Raw genomic sequence first — 15,820 nt, 5'->3', positions numbered from 1 at the left:
AAACATGAATTCAAATAAATTAATTGGAAAGACCAGGCCTCCACCAATGCAACGGGTGGTTCTATTTGTTCTGTTTAGAAAAAGCTTGACAATGGTCTTCAGAACATACTCACGTCAACTCTTCAAAAACCAAAAACAACTACTTTGTATCTTTACATCAAATAGGTGATTTCTGATTCACAAATACTTTACTGGACCTGCTTATTCTCCTCCCGTGGAAAACACACTGTTCTAGCCACCAGCTTCTAAAACTCGTCTTTACTTTTGGCTACTTGTATTTTCAAGAATGCAACTGCCATGGTTTCATAAGGGTCTTACAGTATGGTACATAAGAAGATAATTCACAGGAATCTTCATTTAAAAAAAAGAAAGTTGGAGAGTTCTTCCTCTCGCAAGTGCCCTACTGTGGCAATTTTCTGACAGATTTCTCTCTGCTTTTCAATCAGGTCAGTTTCATGACCTGATCAATTTGATGACTGAGGAACTCAATTCCATAAGCTCCAGCTAAAGTGATATATCTTGAGTAATGTCACCTAGTTGGTCACTGATCAGTATGTTACCACCCGCTTGAGCTGTTTTCTACACAGGAAATGCATTTTGCTAAAAACAGAATTTACTTTCTTTATCCAAAGGCCAATCAAGCAAGTCTCTCAAAGACAACATTTCCAGCTAAGGATGGGGGGGGGGGGGGGGGGGGCAGAGAGAGAGAGAAAGTTATGTGAAAATAAAGAAATAAAGATAAGGTTGCTACCTTATAAAATCAATAATGTTTATGTGGAAATACTGAACCTCTTCTTACTCTATCAGTTCTTCCTTCCCTAATTCATTTTTTCCATTTGATATTAAGCTATCCAAAAATTTCTTCCAGGAAAAAAAAAAAAAAAGGAGTCCTAAGTTTAGAAGTCTGTGAAATACTTTTATATTATTTCACCTTAAAGAGTTGCTTAGAGACTTAACAGGAAAAAATGCTTCACAAAATCCAGGAGAATAGCAAGTTATGTCTAATTACCGTTGACACTCTCCTGACTTGAATTTGCTCCTGTTGATAAATGTTACACGGTCAGTGCCTGCTGTAGTAAGAGCAATGTGCTGTCCTGTCCCTCAGTCTTCTTTCTGCAGACAAGAAAAAAGTAACAGTAGTTTTCTTTTTAGTGACTTGGCAAGCATAAAGTCTTACGAAAAAAAGCTGCAGAAAACAACCTACATTCAGTAAGACAGCAAAAGACATCAGAGAACAGCCAGTGATTAACTCAACTAGAACCAGCAAATAAAACTTAAGGAAGACTCCACTGGGGAAGAACCAGAAGACCTTATGCACCCTTCTTGCATTTATTCAGTGTGTACAGGATGCAAAACCTGACAACTGCGTAAACACTGCGCATACATTTAATGCCGTATTAGCCAAAGACGCTCCGTTGCTTATCTGTGATCTAATTAGCGAAAGGTAACTTGAGCACTATGCAGATGGTTCCCGTACGAAGCGCATTCTGTGGTAATTAAGTGACTTAGTTATCTACTCAATGCTCTATGCCTGTATATAACAATAATGATGAAAAAAATCAACTTCCAAAAAGGATGTGAATAGATCAAAATTTAAACTATCATGTCCCCTCTGATAGGGGACATAAAACAGACATAAATTGTACAACCTGGAAAATACAGTCAGAGTTTACTGTTACGGGGCAGCGCAACTTTATTCTAGAAACTGTTCCGCTAAAGATGCTCCACCATGAGAAGGCAATGAAGAGCCTGAGTAGTCACTGAAGCTGTTCAAGATGTTAAATTTAACGATGTAAAAACCATTATCTTTCTCAAGCTACTGGATCCAGTTCCTAAACCGTTTACACATTGAGGATTATGAATTACATTGGTTTGGCCCTCCAAACTTAGAAAGTCTTTACAAATATTAGTCAATTCCCAGTACAGGTTTTCTAAAGGTATGTTCTGCAGTTTTACTGGGATGCTCCAGGAAATCACCACCTGCGTAGCTCATTCAGGTAGGGTATAGACTAACTTTGCCCTGAGCCCGCCAGCAGAAGCTCACGGTTCCTCCAGCAAACACAGCAGATGCATTGTTAGGTTCACCAGAAAGGTGATACTGTCTTGAAGTCGCAGATGTTTCTGAAGTCACAGCCTAATAAATGTTCCTCCTGAACTACTTTTAATAAGACATGGGCAAAAAAGATACAAAGCATCAGGCCCTGATGCCAGACAAGTGAATCTTCAGCAAACGGAGGCATTTTCCACATCAATCAAGATACTGGGAACAACGGCAGATTTACATTAAGATTGAAGCGGACTAAGGGCTCTGAGCCAGTGGTCTGTCTTTGCTGGTCAATACACAGAAAGGATTGTGTTAGCACCACTGAAAGAATAAATTATCGCTGCTTTTACAATAAGCTCTTCAAGAATGCAATAAAGAGTTCAGTGTGTGCTCCTCACTCAGGAATCCAAAACTTTTCAGTTAAGGTCTGGCTTGCAGCAAAGATAACAGCTGAAAACTAACCATCTTGACCTTGGTAAGCTTCGTGACAACTTGCTAAAAACAGGTGAAAAAAAATGAAAAGGTCAATTCCCTGATATTCACCAGCCTTGAAACCAGAGCAATGAGCAACCACAATTTTAAACACCGATCACTCAGACCTGATCGTTTTGAGATACAGCAAAATTAGAAGTGACAAACGTAATTTTTTTCCTAAAGTCTCTTGACTGTTGCCATATTACTAATACTGACGTCTTCTCATCTGCTTTCAGAGATAAATTTAAAATTCTTGTCCGATTAAATGAAATGACGACAGGAAATTAAGAAAATATGTAACTAGGGAGGGCATTCTTACAATATTTCATACCGGCTTATGACTTTGATGCAGAATATTGTAAGAATGCCTTCCCAGTTACATATTTTCTTAAAAGTTACAAGCTTACTTCTACAGTTTGACAAGAAGTCTTCCAAGCTGGGGAAATAGCAGGTCATCAAATAGAAGTGCCAGCTTCAGTCTCCCAAGTGCAAAACATGTATTCTGATTTGCTTGAAATTCACCCAAAGGAATTCGAAAACCTTTTTCAATAATGGGCATTCAAATGGGTCTGCAAATACATATATAGTACTGCTCAAATGTACTGCATTCCCAGCGGGGTCTGCCAAGGCCAGGCACTCTCTCTTGCGAGCAGAATGCTGGAATTTTTACTGTTTGCATAGCACATATGAAATCTTGTTTTTTAAGGACTCACCAAACCTTTCCTAAAAATAAACATAAAAGATGAAACATTGTTGGCATGGGTGTGACAACCCACACAAGTCAACAAACACGATGCAAATGCTAGCCTCCAAAAAAACCCAAACAAAAGACCGTTAAAAGTGCTATATAGAACATTTATAGTCATCTTTGTTGCAAATTTGGTTTCAGTACAACATCAAAGAAAGATGCAGTTTGTGATCAAGGGTTGTGGCAGGAAACGCATTCGTGCAGACAAAGTTATCTTTATTCTCTTTAAAGGTGAGTACACTAGGAGTTATTGTTTTAAACTATTCTAACATCCAATTCCTCAAAACCATTGGCAAGTAAAAACGCTGTAGTAAAATTAAACACCAAATTTAAAAAAGCTATTCTAATATAACAGGAACAGCCTGCAACACGTATCTGAGCAGATACAAAGCCCAAGAAGTTGAAATTATTCCATTTCATTGTCAAAGTGCTTCTTAACTGCAGTTAAGGCCAAGTTTTTCAAAAACTTGCTGCAACAATAGTGAGCCTAGAACCAAGAGAACAACTTGTAATAGCTTGCTCCAGGAGACGTTCAAGACAGTCAATACAAGTCCTGTTTATTCACAGACTGCTGTATTAAGAATCACAAACTAAGATCCAGGATACCAATGAACACAAAGTAGATTGCTTTCAAGTCAGCTTTATAGAATATTAGATTTATTTGATCCTGGCTAAGAACAAATTATTCCCAGACAACAACAGCATTCCAAAACTTTCAGAGAGTTGGAACACAGTAAGGTAAAAAGACCTAAAAGAGAGGACAGCGTAATAGCTGGCTCTTTTTCAACATGCATGATAACACACACAGAGCCTTGAGAAAGTCAACATCTCTCCTATTTTACCACCTTATCCTTTTTCACATACAAATTACAAAAAAACAAGGAAAGGAATGCAAGTGTGGGAAGCAACTCGGGTTTTGCTTCTTACTCACAAAGATACTGAACAAAACACAAAGTACTTTCTTCCACACTGGATATTAACTCCAAGGTCAATTTATTGGCTTAAAACACAGAGAGGATGCTTCCCTGGTTAAAATGCTAATCTGAGTCTCAGGAAATCTAGATTCAATTCCCTGCCTCACCACATACTTCCTGTGTGACCTTGGGCCATAAATATTTCGGTGCCTCAGTCTTTCCATCTGTGAGTGAGATAGTATTTCCCTATTGAATCAAGTGTCATAAAGATAAATACATTAGAAGAACATTAGGAATCACAGACCACAGGCACTGGTCTATTGAAGAACTTATCTGCAGCTGTACCATGTGTCAATATTCACAATTAGGCATCAGGTAAAGCAAGGAGGGAGGGCCAGCGGTAAAAACCCAGCTTCCACAGGACAGAAACGACGTAAAATAGTTGAAGACTGGATAGAAATCTAAACCTCAAATTATAAAAATTCACTTTACAGAAAATGTCCATTGTTCCAACGAGACGTCTGAGTAGCAAGTTTTAAACAGAAACAAAACTCAGGAACCAGCTGAGAGCGAGCCGCTGAAGGAAGCAAATACACCTGCCAGCAACCATTATTACCCTGTTTTCTGAGGTGACTGCCATGTGCCACACAACAAGCGCCTCAAATAAGAGGTAGTGGAGGGGCTGCTGAGGCTGGGGGGCCATGAATCCCCGGAGACTCGCCCCCCCCAGCCCTCCCAAGGAAAGGCAACCGCACGTTGCTGAAGTCAAGAGCCTTTTGTAAGAGGCAGTAAAATAGGATTGCGCTGAAAAGCGGTCACAGTAGGGTCCCCACCTTTGCTGCTGCCCCCAAGGCAGAGGGGGACAAAGCAGAATGGGGGAGGGTAAGAGCTGGTCACCACCCAAACAGTGGATGACAGGACTGACCTCCCCCTGCCCCGACCCCAGGAGGAGCTGGGGGAGGTGTCTGGTACTCGAGCTGCTGATCAGCCAAGGGGAACAACCAGAAGGCTACGTGGCATTTGCAGGCAGCAGCGCCGGCTGCCGAGGAGGGAGAAAGGGGGGGGGGGGGGGGGGGGGCGGTAAGGGGGAAGGTTGGGGGGGACACACACGACTTCAGATCCTCCCCCCCCTCCCCAAAGAAAAAGGAAAGGGGGGGGGGAGGAGGGGAGAGAGAGAGAGAGAGAGAGAGAGACGGAGAATTTGTGCGTTAAGGAAAGGAGCGGGAAGGGCGGAGGAAAGAGCGAGTCTGGGGAGACCGCTGGCATGAACCCCACCCGCGGAGGCGCAGCGGGACTCGCTGAAACCCAGCCGAGACCCCCCCCCGCCCTGCGAGGGGAACCGCCGCAGCCCCGGCCCCCTCCGTCTCCCCAGCCTGCCCACCCCCCCCACCAGCGGGGCTGCCCCGTTAGGACCTGCAACCCCCCCCCAGCCCCTGCACCCCAGACCCCCCGGTTCTCCTGGGGCAGATGCCCCGCGTCCACCCCTCCAGCCCTCCTCCTCCTCCGGCTCCCCCCTCCCGCCTGCCCCACACCCCAGCACCCCATCTTCCCCCACACGCCGGGCTGCCCCCACCTGCCCCGTGCGCCACGTCCACCCCCAAACCTGCCTCACACCCCGGGCTCCCCCCTCCCAACACCCGGGCTCCCGCTTCTCCCCTCCATCGCCCGCGCTCCTGCCCCCGTCCCCCCACACGGCGGGCACCCCGCTGCCCCCCGCCCCGTCCCACACAGCAGCCCCCCACTACCCCCCCCCGCCCCGTTTTCTCCCGGCCGCCGTCCCGCCACAGACGGGCCGGCACCCCCCCGCCTCCCACCTCCTCCCCGGTCTCGGCGGGGCTCCGCTGCCCACCTCGGGGCTCCGCGCCCCGCCGCCGGCGGGTCGAGCCGGCCGCCAGCTCCTGGCACTGCCCACCGCGCCTTGGGTGGGGAGCGCCGCTCTCCCCCGGCCCGGTCCCGCCGCCCTCCTCCCTCCCCCGGGCGGGAAACTGAGGGCAAAGGGAGCCCACGGGAACGTGTCCCCCCCCCCACCCCGGTCCCGGTCCGCGTCGCGGCAGCACTGACCGTCCGCGACGCCGCAGCCCCCGCCTCAAGCCCGGCGCTGCCGACCGCCAACCGACCGTTCCGCCATGATGGAATGCGGGCACTGCGCCTGCGCCGCCGGCCGGGGGCGGGCGGGCGCGCCAACCACAGCCCGGGCCGATCTTCGTCTTCCAACCACCCGCTCCCGCGAAAAGAGGCGCGGGGGGGGCGAGCGGGGGAACCCGCAGGTGGCTGGAAGGCCCCGACTGGGCGGGAGCTCCGGCCCGCGGGTCCCTGAGGGGGGAGGCAGGGCTGTGGGGGAGGGAGGGGACGCAGCTCTTCATGGCAGAGGTGGCACTGAGTGGAGACGAAGGTGTGACAGTGGCCGGAGCGGGTGGCTGGCTGGCACCCACCATCCCGCCATGAAGGAGGCCTGGGCCGCGTCCCCTGAGGTGCCGCCGGGCTCTGCAGCCCCAGCCGGGCCCTGTCCCCCTGTCCCTCGGAGTTGGTGGCACCTGATGGCCGGTGTCCAGCCTGGGCACTGCCCGTCACCCGATGGCACAGCCCGTGCCGCTGCCCGTGCTCCGGCTGTGAGACACGAACCGGTGCCCAACTCTGGCCGGGAGCTCTTCGGCCTCTGTCCCCCCGTCGTCGTGCCAAAACCAGGACAAGTGTGGTGATTTACACATTTTATACCTTTCATTCCCCCCCCCGCCACAACTTAAGGGGATAGATGGGTCACAGCACGCGCAGAGACCAAAGACCCGAACTCTAATACTGTGTAATAATATAAAAATCATTAATGCTGACGACCATGAGAAGTGAGGGGTTTTACGCCAACTGTTTTAAGTGGGCAAAGCAAAGAGGAAGGCAAGATTTCGTTACTGGCTTGTCAAAACGAGGAGCCGGGGGTATCACAGAATAATCTCGGTTGGAAAAGCCCTTGAAGCTCCTCCAGTCCAACCATGAACCTCACACTGACCGTTCCCAACTCCACCAGATCCCTCAGCGCTGGGTCAACCTGACTCTGATGTGCTGCTCCATTCTCCACATCCACTCTTACCCGTTATCGGAGCATCCTGAACCCTTGGGGATGCCAAGCCCTGTTCCAAACAGGATCAAGGGTAGGGGCTGAAAAAAACCCAGCACAGGCTGAAGACACCCTCTAGCACATCCATTTTCTCTGGCAATTAATGTAGCAATAAATTTTGCGCTCTTCAGCTTACTTCCACTGGACGGTTTGCACTGATACGTTTCCATTAACATGTTTCAAGCAAGTCTGAGGCACGTTTTTTTAAAGTGGTGATTTAAGGGATATTTTGCACGCACCATGGAAGTCAGCTTCTGTGTGGATGCAAAATAAATGTGACAGCTGTGCTGATATACAAGCTCCATGGAAATTGTGGATCACAGCAGTTTAGAAGAAAAAGGTCAAATTGGACATTTTTATGCAAGCTATATAATATATTTATAATGCAACTAACCTTTTAAGACGAATGTCCGTGTGTTTACCCCTGGATTGATCTTAGATATATTTTTAATGAATATAGGAAATTTTATAATGAATAGAAGAGCTTGTTCCTTTATGTCAGAGAGTTTCTCTCTGGAGACCAGTGGAAGTGGTTGATTTGCCATACTGAACAACCTATGCTAAACAAGACCAAAATAAATTCCCATCCATCTTTTTAAATAAGCAAGCAGTGTTAAGGAAGGCCAGAGGTGGTGGTGTCTGCTGAATTTCTAGGTGACTGGTAACTTACCGTGTTAAATAAATGCCACAAAAACACCCAGTGTAACTTTACAGTTGATTTTACTCATTTATGCATAAATGAGTAATATATTCTCTTCAAATGGGTAGCAATCAGTGAAAGAACAGATAAAATCACCCTCAGATTGCATATCTGTTTGGCACTTGCTGAAGTGTTGTCCCTTTCTTCTCTTTTGTTGCATTTGATCATCTAGCTGTAACAAGGCTTCACTAATGTTTTTAAATTTTACATCTGTTTCGGGGAGAAAACAAGCAAATGCTATCGTGCTTCATGGGTGGGCTGCCCTATGGGGCACAGGGAATCAAAATCACTGAAAATGTACATTTGGTGCAGAATAACACTGTTGGTGCATTAAAAAATGGCTTTTGGAAGGAGAACATTACCTTTCCACTCTCAGATCTCTACTGTCACCCCTACTTATTTAAGCTTTTGCATGCATACGGGAACTTCTTTGACTGAACAGCTCATTGTAATGTCCTTTGTGATCTGAAAAGCAAAATTTGGTAGCGGAATTGATGGCCAATTCCAGGTGAAGAAGGCAGGAGAAACCTTTTCCTCTTAAGGAGGTAACTGGCAAAATCCCTGTCCTGGTCTCTGCACTGAAATTTCCTCTTCTTTCTGCCCCTTCCACAAGTTTTACTGCACACATGTGACTACTGGCCTGATTCTGGTACAGAAAAGCAGCAGCTCTACTTTTGCCCTGTGGAATAGTGTGGATCAGTACATCATGTGTTTTATTATGGTTGATAAAAAAGTAGTAATTCTTCATGCCTATAAAATAAGTTGAAATCTCCAGGAAAGAATTCAGAGAAAAAATAAGCTGCTCCTCTGTCTTGAGTCACATCGTACTTTTGTCACTAATACTTAGCTCTTTGTTTCACTGACAATTCTGAAATGAAATTCTGTAATTCCAGCTCAGATTTAAGGCTTGTGAACACTTCAGAAAAGGTAGAAGACAAGACCAGCACGGGACTCGGTGAATGCAGACCTGCTTTCTGCATTATTGTGCTCTAGGAACAAAAGGTTGGTTAATCATTTCACCTTTGAGAGAATTCCTGGAATCTTCAGCACTCCATCTCAGGAATCTTATAACTCCACAGGCTCTAACTAATCTGCAGCGAAGCATATCTAGTGCCCTGGGGATTTAATTTCTGAAGTGAAATATTTGTACTTAATTTTTGGGAGATCCTCTGAAAGAGACCCATCAGGATGTGATTTGGAAATCTGAAATACATTGCATTAGATGAATGTTGCTGCTGAAGGCAGCAATTCAAGGCAATTCAAGGACTATTTTGACTTCGCGGGCTCGGTGTTTATTCATTGCCAGCTAAACCTTAAAAGTTATGACTGGTGGTGTTGTGTGATACACGAAGGTCTGATTCCTCATCATGAGCATACTGTGTCTGATATCCAGAATAAAGAAGGTCTTCGGGGGTGAATGCTGAGCATTCTTTGCACTGAAGGCTATTGGACCTCCCAGCTTTGATTATTACAAGAATTCCTTTGTAGGTAATAATGCAGTATTTTAGCACTCAGAAAAATCCTTTTCCTTTCCCCCTGACCTTTCATGAAATAATTTTTTTCCCCCTTAATTTTCCATTCTAAATATACTTTATATCCTAGCAAGGTATTCACTGGTAATTCGAGGAAATACGATGTCTGATGGAAAAGTTTACAGAGTGGTAGCTAGTTGCTAGTGAGACTTAGGATGAAAGATCTAAAAACTGCCCACATTCCACAAGCTCCAGGGCTCCTTTAAAACTGAAATTGCTTCAAGTACAAGAACTAGTCCCACACCGTGGAAAATAAATGACTGAATGTTTGCTGCCTGCATCCTACATTCAGATTGCTATGGGATGACAGTAAGGGAAAATTTTTTTTCGGCTGAAACTGGAAACTGTACGGCCAGTCAGTGAGGCTGAAGGCACATAGACGGGCTGTTCCAGATGGCAAAGCTGTGCAGAAGAAATATTTGGTGTGAGTAGCACTGTAGCTAAACTGCCTGGAAAGAAGGCCCTGGTTAGATAGGTCAGAAGTTACAGAACAGCACGGAACAAGTCTGAGGGAAGCTTTATATTTTGAAATTCCTGGAGAGCCATAAGGACTGTGCAAGGACAGCGGTGATGCTGGGTTCCACACACAAAGGCAGGCAATGCTTATCTCGAGTCCCTGGGTTAGAAAAAGTTGGATTTTGAGGAAATGATTGCCCGGACTGTCCTTTCAGTCTGGAGAGGAAGAGAGTAGAGAGGCACACACACCAGTCGGGAGTGGATCCAGGCCTGGGAAGAAAGAATTAAAAATAGCAGAATATAAGATCAGAGAGCATTTCGAGAAAGGAAAAGGAAAGAGAAAAGAAACAGCCAAAATGGGAAGTGGAAATGAGTCAGGAGGGAGGGAAGAGAGTACGAATGGGAAGAAATCTGGGCTTATAAAGGAAGGGCAGTCTCTGGAATGGAAAAGGAGAGTTAAGGAGAGTCCGTCTTAACAAAACAATGGCAAGAAACAGTGCCAAAAACATGCTCATTCTTCCATTAGAAAATTTTGAATTGCAATCTCTATTTTTTTCTTTGCTATTTCTACTGCTCTAGGTGTCAGAAAAAAAGGGGAGGGGAAGAAAAATATTAAAGAAACGGAAAAGAAAAGCCTTTGACAAGAAAGGGGAGAAAAGAGAGGTAAGAGGAATATTACAATTACAACAAATTCCAATCTGAACATGGTCAGGGGAGGTTGCTGAAAGGCTTGAAAACCAAAAAACTGCTGCTTGCAGCTGGACACAGTAAATACCTGGATGCATAAACACCCCTCCAAACTAACAGCCCACTTACCATGATGATTAGCAGCTGCTCTGGATTTCTAGTTCCAGCCCATAATAAGAACATTTTTCCCCTCATACTTGCATGGCCATAATAATGATGATTGTGGTTATTTTAACTGATGTCTAGCAAAGCCCCCCATCTCTTGAATGCGTTAGGACCTGCAAACGACGTTTTGGAACACATTCACTTCACTTTCTCTTATTATATACAAAATACTGTTGTGTACACTTTAGGAGGGACTGAGGCAAGGCAACCTGGCAAACAAACCTCTATCAAACAGCACTTTCTTGGAAGCGTATGTGCTTAGATCCTCAAAAGTAAACAGTGTATACTGGAGCAAATTTTCCGCCAGTACGTATTGGCATTACTCCATCCACCCCAGTGGAATTAGGAGTGTTTTCTCCAGCTGAGGATCTGGTCCATCGAGAGCAAAACCAGCATGCTGTGCCGTATATTTTGAAAGAAGCACAATGGGAAAAGCCTGTATGGCATCAGGAGCAGGAGTTTCCCTTGCAGGTAGCTGAAACACGCCTGCTGTTTTGCATGTACAGGTGCACTCATCCCTATCGCAGAAAATTTGCCGTTTGTTTGCAACTGAACCCCCAAAGCAAGTCATCACCAGCAGAAATGATTTAATGGTAATCAACACTCTCTAAACAAATAGGTGCTACCGTCAGAGGCACTGGATTATACCAGCACTCCGCCCCATGCTCTGTGTTGTTTTGTCCGCTATGTCGTTAAAAAAAAATGCCATTTTAAGTGAAGAAATTAAACCAAGTTTAGAGATTTTCTTTTGAGCCCAGTAATATCTACAGTACTTTCTGCTCTCTCCGTGGACACAGTGGTTTATGTTCCTGGTACAACTAGAACTGGTAGTATTGTTATAGAAAAAATGAGAGTCATCTTATGAAGAAAGAAGACAGATTCTTGGCATCAGTGTGGGCAGGCCAGAATGGATTGGCAGAGAAGTTTGGCAGGTGATGGAGAGGCAGACGGACATCACGTTTTGCTGTCTGCACCTTCTTTTGCCGAGCAGGACCCAGAACCCCCCTGTGAACCCACCACACCACACCAGCAACTCCTGACATAGAAGTTCTCACATAAAATCTCACATGAAGTCACTAAATATCATCACTGGCTCCACGATGCTGTTGGTACAAAGCGATGATAAAGGTGCAAAACAAAAGCCCTCCGCAACCCACAATAAACATACCTTGTGTTTATGGCTGTTGTAAGTGGCAAGGGATGAAGTTCAGTGCCTGGGCAATTTGCACTTTGCACAGAACATCTGGTTTACGATTCTTTCTCTCACTTATTATCCGGTGCAGCCTGTGTGCAAACACAGTGTGTCCTGACCTAGAGCTGCACCTGCGTCTTCCTTCGCCCCAGCCTTCGGGTTTGACCGAGTTTATTGGGAACACAACAGAGTCTGTTAGGAAAAGCGAATTAAACCCTGGGTTGTTGCTGCAGCCTCTCTGTGTGCCAGGAGAAGCTAAGCCTGCCCTTGTCACCCACACCGGGAGCAGGGACAGCCAGAGCTCCCACCTTCCTCGCTGCCGGAGGACACCTGTAAATAATAACAGAGGATGCCAGGGAGCACTGAATGGCAGCGCGGCTCCTCTGGAGCTCGACACAGGCTGCTGATCAGCCGTGGCAAACTAATTGCGCTCTGGCTGCTCTTGAAATGAGGGGGAAAAGAGGCTGGAAGGGCCTCAAGGATCCCTGGAGGTGCCTGTTAGCCTGCTACAGACGGGAGCGGTCAGCTGCCTTCGTTGGAATGACCGCCTGCTTATATTTAGCAGCCACTCTGACTCCTTGCTGAACTCGGCCCCTGTAATTAACACATTAACAGCCACTCTTTGCTGAGCCACGGGAGTCCAGGGGCAAGCGTTGTTTGTCAGGGGGCTCATAGCGACCAGTCCGCAGCTCTGTGGAGCCTTGGAGAAGCGGGTGGGCTGCCACGGCCCCGAGCGCTGCCTCAGCACCAACGCTTTCCTCGCCTGGAAGCCTGGAGCAGGCTCATTGCTCGCTTCTCCAGGCCCCAGACTGGAGCTGCTGCTCTTCTGCAGCCCCAGCATGGGAGGAGATGGCTGTGGGACACCCGCCCGGTCTCTCCAACATGACTTTCCCACCTTCTGCAAGGTCTTTCTGCTCAGTTCCTCCTCAAATTACTCAGCAATGGCTCAGGTAGGAATCAAATATCCCAATTCAGTCTAATTCCAAACACTAGCTGTGTTTACCCATAAATTTATAACTCTTCCCTGAAGCTGAGAAGCAAACAAAAAAAAAAACCCATACAGCTGAAGGAAATTGTGGTCTCCTCGAAAACAGCTTCACCTTGCAGGAGGGAACCCGTCCTGGCCACGCTCCGTGGTGTTACAGCATCCTCAGAGCACATGGGAGATGTGTGGGGCATTTCAGCGGCGGGAAGGCTCAGGCTCTGAGGAGCTCCCAGGGTAAACACACAGGCAGTTCCTCAGCTGACCTGGTAGCAGGGCTGGTGGAGTTCAGTCAGGTCTGCTTGCCTGGCCTGATGTGAATGTAGTCATAGTTCTAAGTAATCCAAGTATCTGGATCCTCAAAAATGCTCAAAACAACCATAATTTAAACATGTTAGAGCTGGAGGATGCTTGTCCTCGCTTTAGCGAGGAAAGAAGAAAGCCAAAATGAGTTCACCACTAGCTCTTATAAACTAGGCTGAAAATGTTTAAAAAAACCCCATCATCAACATGCTTTACTGTTGCTTTGCATGAAGATAAAATTTGTAAGATGCTGAAGCACCCGGGTCATGAGTTTTTATCCCAAAGATGGGGGATCTGGAAGGAGCGGGTTTGCTCCCTGGGCTGGGCAGGGCAGGGCAGGGCAGGGCAGGGGCTCGTTTCCTGCTGCATGAAACTCAGCTGCGAAGGCTCTTTGGAGAACGAAGCATCAGAGCCAATTTCTGAAGAACAGAGAGGAGGGGGAGGACAAAAAGGAAAGAAAGCAAGCAGAATAAATCTGAATTGTAACAAAATTATAATCTGTATTGAAATTTCCACATTTGGAATTGATTTTTCCATCAGACAAAAGGCTGAGGCTTTAGTTGTTGAAACACTGGTCCCTTTTTTAACTTGTTCTAAATGTCATATCTGGACGAGCTGCAGGTGAACCATCAGCAATCAAGGGCTGATGCAATCTGGAAGTATTTTCATGTCAAGTGTAATGTGACGCTCTTCCCTTTGTTTGTGTGTTTTCTCTCCTGGTGTGCATGTGGTGCAGGTTTCCTACCTTCCATCACGTGATGCAGGGTCACTTATTTTTCTGGCTGCTTCCCATTTTCTAACTTCCCCCCCTTCACATTTAGGAAGTAAAAACCATCTCCCTCATGACATCACGTTAGCACCGAAGTTTCAAGTTCACTATGTACGCAAAGAGTTTTATTCTCATCCCCTAAGCTGTGTATGCTGGAAGTGAACAAAGCTGCAGCACCTTCATGAAAAACTGCTCGCCTGCAATCAGCGATCTCCCTGCTCTGTTTTAACATGGGGTTTCAATTGTTTCACTCTTATTTCTCCATTGTCTTTTTTCAGAACACTATTTCTTTCCTATCTGGCATTTTCTTCACTGTCCCCAAACAACCTCTTTTACTTGCTCTCTCCTACAATAACCCCATTCCTCATTATTGTTTCCATTCCCCTTTTTTTTTTTTTTTTTTTTCCCACTTGATGGAGGCCTGGGGGCCGCTGCTCTGTGTTGGGGGTTCCTCTTCCAGCCGCAGCACTGGGCAGACACATCAGAGCTGGAGCACCATCTCCTTCGCGTCGGATCGGTGTCTGCACCGCTGCAGAAGAGGCTTGCCATGCTCTCCGAGGAGCATTTTATATCTGCTTTGCAGGAGCATACGTAATCTATCAAAGTGCAGAGCAACGATGAATCAGGTCTTTGATGCAAATAAGAAGCAGCCACATGGCATGAAGCATTTGGGAGCACTTCAGGCTAAAAAGAAAAAAAAAAAAAAAAACAGAAAAAGAAAAAAGATGCAGCTGTGAAGAATACAAATATTGGCTCCTTGAGGAAACCTCCATATTGTATCCATTATTGCAATCTACTTATTTGTTCAGGGCTGATGCTCTCCATTTTGAGATTGTCATGGATCTAGTTTCCCATCCTCAGAGAGCAGACAAGAAGGTCTAAGCAGCAATATTCTGTGTGAGGTAGCTGCATAAGGAGGCTTTCTCTGCTGTCTGGCTGACAGAGGAGATTGCTGTGTGAGAGAACCTGTTATTAAAATGAATAAGGACCCTTTTGTGCATGAGAAAGCAGAAAAAAAAAAAAAATTGGCCTCTTCCCACCTTCCCCATCTTCTCTCACTAGGAAAAAATAATGTGCACTGCCATCCCCGCTGCAGCTATTGTGAGTGCCTCGCAATGGAGCCTGCTGGAAGAGGGCAGGTTTTACACAGCCTTTCCGAAAGCTCCTCTGCAGGAACGCGGAGCGCTTGCTCTGCCGAGTTTCCTGCAAACGCCGGGCTCTGGAGAAGGGGCTGGCAGCTCCGGAGGCTGCGAGCGAGGCCCTGAGCGGCTGCCAGCTGAGGTCATCCACGGGGATCGATGTGGGGCTCATCTCTGACGCTCCAGCGGTGAATTTTCTGATCATCTGCGAGAAAAGCAGAAGAAAGGGAGGCGTAAGCAGCGTACAGAGCAGTTACGTTGCTGCGAGCGTGCCCTGGAGCTGCCGTTGCGCCTGGGCAATGCTTCTTCTGGTCACCAGCACCGTCCTGCTGGTGGTGAGCTCAGGATGAGCATTTCTGATTTGAGACCCCCGAGCCAAACGCTGCTTCGCTATAGAGAGGGGCGAGTCAGCCAAACCCCACCAATGAGCGTCGCCCTGGCCACCGCGCCGCTGCGGACGTCCCACCTCACGGCTGGTGCAAATAACAGTCGCCGTTAAACCCAGCACATTGAAAAGTTTTGCTTTTCCTCCCACTTACAGCTCATTCCGTATGACTCTGGGTAAATGGAAAACGTGTGAGGGAGGAGACCCGAGAGCAGATTCCT

General features: G+C 46.7%; 1 protein-coding gene across 3 annotated transcripts in view; it reads right to left on the bottom strand.

The window, feature by feature from the left end:
- LOC141927647 (fibronectin type-III domain-containing protein 3a-like) overlaps positions 1-6,328 on the bottom strand; it is a 49,961-nt gene extending 43,633 nt beyond the window's left edge. For 2 of the 3 annotated variants that reach the window (XM_074834844.1, XM_074834845.1), the window contains exons 1-2: positions 6,242-6,326; positions 1,010-1,113 (exon numbers count right to left, since the gene is read on the bottom strand). The gene's annotated coding sequence lies outside the window, so the exon portion shown is untranslated. Of the gene's footprint in view, positions 1-1,009; positions 1,114-6,241 lie in introns of all 3 variants that reach the window. The other variant, XM_074834846.1, reaches the window with a different exon arrangement.
- Positions 6,329-15,820: the final 9,492 nt, after the last annotated feature.

The sequence above is a fragment of the Strix aluco genome, chromosome 10 (genome assembly GCF_031877795.1).
Source record: "Strix aluco isolate bStrAlu1 chromosome 10, bStrAlu1.hap1, whole genome shotgun sequence".
Lineage (NCBI taxonomy): Eukaryota > Metazoa > Chordata > Aves > Strigiformes > Strigidae > Strix > Strix aluco.
Note: the sequence above shows the minus strand (reverse complement) of the source record. Positions and strands in the feature narration are given on the sequence as shown.